The following is an 8,303-nucleotide window of genomic DNA, read 5'->3' on the forward strand; positions in this document are numbered from 1 at the left end:
ACATTGTTGTTTTTTGTTGTTGTTCTTGTTGTTGTTGTTGTTTTCAGATTGGCTTACTTCTAAAGTTGGTCTTTCAGCAAATATCACGTACAATACGAAGCTAGAAAGTTTGATTAGTTTTCCTGCACAATACTTTTAAAAATGACTTGAATAAGACCTTCATCCTTGGCAGACACATTGTACATTAGCAGTGACCTCCCCTGGTTTTGAGGTCAGTGTGTCTGACGTAAAACACACAGTAATAATAAGTTGAAAAATAACATTCACCAAGGACATTCATGATTTTGAGATTTCGAAGTCAAAGGTCATGATTGTCATGCGGAGTGATCAGATGGACGTATTATACGATGATGCCTGTCAGGAACACATTGCTCTGCTAGCTCTTAAAAATTGTTGAGACTGGCACTCATCCTCAGCTTTGCGCTGAGCATACAAAGGTTTAAAGTGTTTAAAGACAGGCAAAAGAAAAGTATGAAACGTGTGGGCGGAGAATTTAAAATCCGTGGGATGGTCCAACGATAACGTAATGTTTGCAGACATAACTTACATATATTTACATAAAGCATAGGGAATTTTACATTTTTGTAATTTCTCAAAATCCAAATATTTGTCTTGTCGATTACAAATTAGCTGAAAAGTAAAGCATGGGTTTGGAACTCAACGGCGACAGTTATTTTCTTTTTTAAATAAAAAGATGGATTCCGTCATTATCTCTTTGACAGCGACAGAGATACATCTGAAGCCAATATGGCTGACAAAAAAGGTTAGTATCATATGAAAGAAGATATCAGTTAAATGCATGTACTAAACATATTATTAAAAAAGTGATTAATGAATCTTCATAGTTATTCCAACTCATACAAAACGAACTGATAATTTGCTTTCGACATCTGCATTTTACCCAGCTGAGCATTTTTGCCACATGCTTACTGTACAAATACTGGTATGAACTTGTCACGTAATGTACAAGCAATGTATTTTTATTAATTATCACGAAATAGATGCGTCCTCGCGTCATTGGGAATTACCGGTAGTATGGTTGCTGATTTGTACCATTTCGTTATTTCCTTCTGTCGCTGCAACAGAACGATAAACGTCGTTATAGTACCCCGCCATAAGGCAGTCCGCCAAACATCGCCCAGCCGAACGTCGTTATGGTGCCCCGAGAAACGTCGCCTCTCCGAATGTAGCCCGCCAAACGTCGCCCCGCCGATTGTCGCCCCACCGAATTTCGCCCCGCCAAACGTCGTCTTTTCGCCTTCTGAAATGACCTGATAAAATTAATCAAATTTGTGTTAAAAGATAGTAAGATTTTAATAGTTATATATTTGTAAATCCCTAATGAAGGGTTATCAGAGGAAATTGCTCACTCTTGCACCGCCCGCCCCCTCCTCCTCCTCCCCCTCCCCACTATCTTCTTTAATCCATCAGTGAATCCATCAGTGACATGATTTGTAACTTTTAAATTATAAGATTTTTTTAATGACGTAGTGATCTATAGATAGAGTACAATGGCACAAATTAGCCATGATAGGAAATAAAAAGATTTCTCTTAGAGTGTACTCTACGAAAGTAACTGCAAAATAAGATCTAACATGAGCCTTGCTCAACCCTCTCAGCAAACATTCGGAGTGACGTTCGGCGGGGCGACGTTTGTCTCGGCAACACTTTGCGGGGCGACGTTCAGCGTGGCGCCTTAATGACGTTCGGCGGGGCGACGTTTGTCTCGGCAACACTTTACGGGGCGACGTTCAGCGGGGCGCCTTAATGACGTTCGGCGGGGCGACGTTTGTCTCGGCAACACTTTACGGGGCGACGTTCACGGGGCGCCTTGCGGGCGTAAGACGTTCGGCACTTCGGGGCGACGTTTGTCTCGGGACACTTTACGGGGCGACGTTTGCAGCGGGGCGCTTATGACGTTTGCGGGGCGACTTTCGGCGGTGCGACAGTGGCGGAGCGCCGTAACGACGTCTGCGAAAGAACAAAATAACGAAATGGCACAAATCAGCCACCATAGATTAGTACATTTTTCCTTATTACGCAGTAAATGAACTCGTTTATTTGAAACCGAAACAGTGTGTTCCATATATGTAATCGATACTTTAATTTAATAGTACCAAATAATACAGGTGAACTGTTTTTAAATGCCCTACATCTATATTTAAATTTTATGTTTACTTTTCTCCTAAGCTACAGCACAAACATTCCGGATTAACCTCTTCAAAAAATTTAGTTTTACTATTTTTCAATAGGGCTGCACCGCAGGCGATGAAAGTCATTTGTGTAAAGATATTAACACTAGCCTACTTAATAACTTTTACAAACTTGATCATCACGCACTCGGCCTGAAGTTCAATAATCAGTCAACATGAACTCCGAAAATGTGGTCTACGAGTTGACGAGTTTACGACTTGTAGACCATGTGGTGTACGACTGGTAGTCTACGTGGTGTACGACTGATAGTCTATGTGGTGTACGACTGGTAGTCTATGTGGTGTACGACTGGTAGTCTACGTGGTGTTCGACTGGTAGTCTACGTGGTGTACGACTGGTAGTCTATGTGGTGTACGACTGGTAGTCTACGTGGTGTTCGACTGGTAGTCTATGTGGTGTACGACTGGTAGTCTATGTGGTGTACGACTGGTAGTCTATGTGGTGTACGACTGGTAGTCTACGTGGTGTTCGACTGGTAGTCTATGTGGTGTACGACTGGTAGTCTATGTGGTGTACGACTGGTAGTCTATGTGGTGTTCGACTGGTAGTCTATGTGGTGTACGACTGGTAGTCCATGTGGTGTAGAACTTGTAGTCGACGTGGCGTATGACTGGTAGTCCATGTGGTGTACAACTGATAGTCTACATGGTGTACGACTGGTAGTCTATGTGGTGTACGACTGGTAGTCTACGTGGTGTACGACTGGTAGTCTATGTGGTGTTCGACTGGTAGTCTATGTGGTGTACGACTGGAAGTCCATGTGGTGTAGAACTTGTAGTCTACGTGGCGTATGACGGGTAGTCCGCGTGGTGCACGACTTGTAGTCTACGTGGCGTATGACGGGTAGTCCGCGTGGTGCACGACTGGTAGTCTACGTGGCGTATGACGGGTAGTCCGCGTGGTGTACGACTGGTAGTCCATGTGGTGTACAACTGATAGCCTACATGGTGTACGACTGGTAGTCCATGTGGTGTACAACTGGTAGTCTACACGGTGTACGACTGGTAGTCTACGTGGTGTACAAATTATGGTCTACGTGGTGTTCAACTGGCGGTGTACGTGATGTACAACTGATGGTCCTCGTGGTGTAAATCTGGCGATCAAGGTGGTGTGCAACTGGCGTTCTACGTGGCGTATATCTTGTTGTCCACGAATACGACTGGTAGTCCACGTGGTGTACAGCTGGCGGCCTACGTAGTGTACTGCTGGCAGCATGCGTAGTGTACAACTGGTAATCAATGTGGTGTACAACTAGTAGTCCGCATGGTGTATATTGTGCACGACTGGTAGTCCGCATGGTGTACATATATGACTGATACGTAGTCCACGTGGTGTACAGCTGGCGTTCTACATACAAACGGTAAACGACCAGAGGTATGCCTTGAGATGTACGACCTGCAGTCTATGTGGTGTACAACTAGAGGTATACCTGAAGGTGCAAGACTTGCAGTCTTAAAATGCATTTAACTACGACTTGCGGACTAAGTGGTGTACGACAAGAGGTATACCTTGAAGTGTACGACTTTTAGCCTAAGTGGTATACATCTGCATGTGTGGCGTACGATTAAGAGGTTTACCTGGAGGTGTAAGTTTGTTTGTTTGTTTGTTTTGGGTTTAATGCCGTTTTTCAACAGTATTTCAGTCATGTAACGGCGGGCAGTTAACCTAACCAGTGTTCCTGGATTCTGTACCAGTACAAACCTGTTCTCCGCAAGTAACTGCCAACTTCCCCACATGAATTATCAGAGGTGGAGATGTAAGACATGCAGTGTAAGTGGCGTACGATAAGTGATGTGCCTTGAAATCTACAACTTGCGGTCTAAGTGGCATTTCACTAGAGGTGTGACGGGAAATCTACGATTTTTACGACTTGTGGTCAAAGTGGTTCACGACTAGAGGTATACCTGGATGCATACGACTTCCGATCTATGTGGCGGATGGCTTGTGGTTTATGTGAAGTATGGCTGGTAGTTTACATGGTGTACAACCGGTTGTTTACTGTATACGACCGTTGTTCTACGTGGTGAATGGCTGACAAATCATTTTAATGAAAACGCAAGATAAAGAATATATAGTTATTTTCTTTATCCGACTCGTCTCTTTAAAGTTTAGCCCTCTCTGCACTGCAGAGCATCGAGTGGGTAAACTTTTTATCGACTTCCAAGATAAACTTGAGTTCGGAAAAAAGTAACCTAATGTTCTGTTAAAATCTTATCAATTATTTCCTAGATGCTACATAATGTCATTATACAAACATATCTCTATACCCATATATCCCCTAGTTTCTACACAGCAGCTAGATATCACGTCCATATTCCCTCTAGAGTCTACATAATTATATACCAAATCCATCTATGCCATAGTTTCTTCGTAATAATATGACAAATGCATATATCCCCTGGATTCTTTTCCTTTTCATATGATTTTTGCAATATTGGGTCACAACTTTTGTTAACATTAGTAAAATTATACCAATTTTCAATCATTCTGTTTAAAGAGTAGCATATAGATCTATTATTTAACGTTGAACGCAAACATGTTCAATAATAAACATGTTCATGCCCACTTGACAAAATTATTTAGGTAAATTATGGCTTAACTCTTCTTGCTAGATGGTATGACGTCATCAACCGAGGCATGCTTTGGTCTGATTTCGTTCAATGCTCCCTTGACCAAATTAATCCGGTAAATTAGGGCTTAACTTAATGCGCTTCAAGATCTGCAGTTCTTACTAGATAGTATGACGTCATCAATCGAGGCATGACTTGGTCTGATTTCGGTGACACAGGTCAAGTTGTGTCAGCTTTCAAGCTTCGCACATGTGTTTGGCATCATGAAATAACCTCACAGGTTAAGTTACATAACTGTACCTATTATTTAGTCAAATTTATGCCCCTTTTAAACTTAGAAATTTTGTGAGCATGTTTCTCAGAAAATTACTTGATCAAATATAATTATACAGATTCTCCACATGACTTTGTCATCACTGGTTGTCCATACATGGAAGGTTTCATAACTCTTGCTAACATTTTTTTGCAAAATTATGCTCCTGTTTTACCTTAGAAAATGAAATGAGCCGCACAATGAGAAAACCAACATAGTGCATTTGCGACCAGCATGGATCCAGATCATCCTGCGCATCCATGCAGTCTGGTCAGGATCCATGCTGTTCGCTTTCAAAGCCTAACCGCTAGCGAACAGCATGGATCCTGAACAGACTTCGCGGATGCGCAGGCTGGTCTGGATCCATACTGGTCGCAAATGCACTATGTTGGTTTTCTCATGGTACGGCTCAAATGTTTCCGCGAAAAGACTTTTGTATGTAAGTATTAAGTGAAATGGATTCAAAGATTGAGGGCGCTGTTATCAGCCAGCTCTTTGTTTTGGTTACGTTGTTGGGTCTTTTATTTATAACTTGTTGTAACTGTATTGTAGATTTTTGTGTTTACTGTAGTTGCGAGTGGCACACTTACACATTAGTACAATTTACAGTTTACAAATGACAAAACGCAATAAAAATTCGATTTTAAAGGTCTAAGTGTTTATTTTAGACTCATACGTTGGTAAATGCGGGCTTGGAATCAGGTTGAAGTTTCATCAAAAATATATTTATTAATGAACGCTTTTTTTTCTAACGTTGTAATAGAGCTAATTTCTTAAATGTGTTTCGCGAAAGAAGCAAACATTTGATGAAATACGAACATCTTGCGTTGTGAAATTAATTCTTGCTTCACCTCCCAGAATTTACAAATGTGTTACCGTAACACCATTCATTCCCAACAGATTATATCACAAGGTGAGCCTGGGAAACATTAACCTTTAGCCTGCTGGTGGCGAGTTATTCTGCCTTTGCGACCAGTGCAGACCAAGATAAGCGTGCACATCCGTGCAGTCTAATCATGGTCTGTACTGTTCGCTATTCAGTCAGTAAATTTTCAGTGAACACCCCTTTGAATAATAAATGGTATTGCCCAGATTAAACAATGGACCAGTTTATTTTAGGAATGTAGCAGGGTAAAGATTAAACATCTTGAAATGAGACGCCTACAGAGCGTGTTAGATAGTTTGTTGGGCATGTAGTGAGTAGAAAATTTGTAGAGAAACGGACGATACGGATACAAAGCTTGAGGAAAAAAACGGTCACAGAGATTGTGTAGAAACGGCTACAGAGCTTGTGGAGTTATACTTACAGAACATGTAACAGAAACGTCTACAGTCCTTGTAGAGACAAGCTTATAGATCTTCTGGAGAAACACTTACAGAGCTTGTGAAGTTATACTTACACTAGAACATGTTAGAGAAACACTTACAGAAAATGTGGCAGGACATGTAGAGAAACGTCTACAGAACTTGTGGAGAAACGCTTACAGAGGTTGCGAAAAGACGGTTACAGAGCTTTGGAAGATACGGGTACATGCTATGAAGAGGGGGTTCTAGAGATACGGCGAAAGAGCTTGCGAAGAAATAGTTATAGAGCATTTCGGCTGAAGCGTTTGTGGAGAGACGGTAAGAGGGATTTTTGGGGTACGGCTATACAATTTGTGGACAATGGTCGAAGAGCTTGTGGGGATACGGTTAGATTTTGTGGAGAGACGGTTGCCGAGCTTGTGGAGATACGACTAAAGAATTTATGGAGATACGGCTACAGATCTTGTTGAGAGGCCACTACACTGTTTTTGCACAGACAATCAAACAAATTATCTTGACAATATAACAGAGCGTACGTTCATCACATGATACCGTGACATGCTGCAGAGAGAGGGCTACAACGCCTGTAGAGATATTGTTGCAAGACTTGTGTAAACTCGGTTACAGAGCTTGTGCAAAAATGATTACAGAACTTGTAATGGGATGGCACATTGTTTGTACAGAAACGATAACCGAGCTTATACTAATACGGTTACAAAGTTTGTAGAGAGACGGTGGAAGAGTTAATACATGTACTGGACGGTTACAAAGTTTGTAGAGAGACGGTGGAAGAGTTAATACATGTACTGGACGGTTACAGAGTTTGTAGAGAGACGGTGGAAGAGTTAATACATGTACTGGACGGTTACAAAGTTTGTAGAGAGACGGTGGGAGAGATAATACATGTACTGGACGGTTACAAGGTTACAGAGTTTGTAGAGAGACGGTGGAAGAGTTAATACATGTACTGGACGGTTACAAAGTTTGTAGAGAGACGGTGGAAGAGTTAATACATGTACTGGACGGTTACAAAGTTTGTAGAGAGACGGTGGAAGAGTTAATACATGTACTGGACGGTTACAGAGTTTGTAGAGAGACGGTGGAAGAGTTAATACATGTACTGGACGGTTACAAAGTTTGTAGAGAGACGGTGGGAGAGATAATACATGTACTGGACGGTTACAAGGTTACAGAGTTTGTAGAGAGACGGTGGAAGAGTTAATACATGTACTGGACGGTTACAGAGTTTGTAGAGAGACGGTGGAAGAGTTAATACATGTACTGGACGGTTACAAAGTTTGTAGAGAGACGGTGGAAGAGTTAATACATGTACTGGACGGTTACAGAGTTTGTAGAGAGACGGTGGAAGAGTTAATACATGTACTGGACGGTTACAGAGTTTGTAGAGAGACGGTGGAAGAGTTAATACATGTACTGGACGGTTACAGAGTTTGTAGAGAGACGGTGGAAGAGTTAATACATGTACTGGACGGTTACAGAGTTTGTAGAGAGACGGTGGAAGAGTTAATACATGTACTGGACGGTTACAGAGTTTGTAGAGAGACGGTGGAAGAGTTAATACATGTACTGGACGGTTACAGAGTTTGTAGAGAGACGGTGGAAGAGTTAATACATGTACTGGACGGTTACAGAGTTTGTAGAGAGACGGTGGAAGAGTTAATACATGTACTGGACGGTTACAAAGTTTGTAGAGAGACGGTGGAAGAGTTAATACATGTACTGGACGGTTACAGAACTTTTGGAGAAACCCATACAGAACTTTTACTGAGACGGATACATAGGTTAAAGAGCATGTAATGATGCGGATACAGAGCCTGATAAACGGTTGTTGAGGAAACCGTTCTTACCATGTGCTCGGACGACTGAGGCAAATATGGAGC

The sequence above is a fragment of the Mercenaria mercenaria genome, chromosome 11, assembly GCF_021730395.1.
Source record: "Mercenaria mercenaria strain notata chromosome 11, MADL_Memer_1, whole genome shotgun sequence".
NCBI classification, from domain to species: Eukaryota; Metazoa; Mollusca; class Bivalvia; order Venerida; family Veneridae; genus Mercenaria; species Mercenaria mercenaria.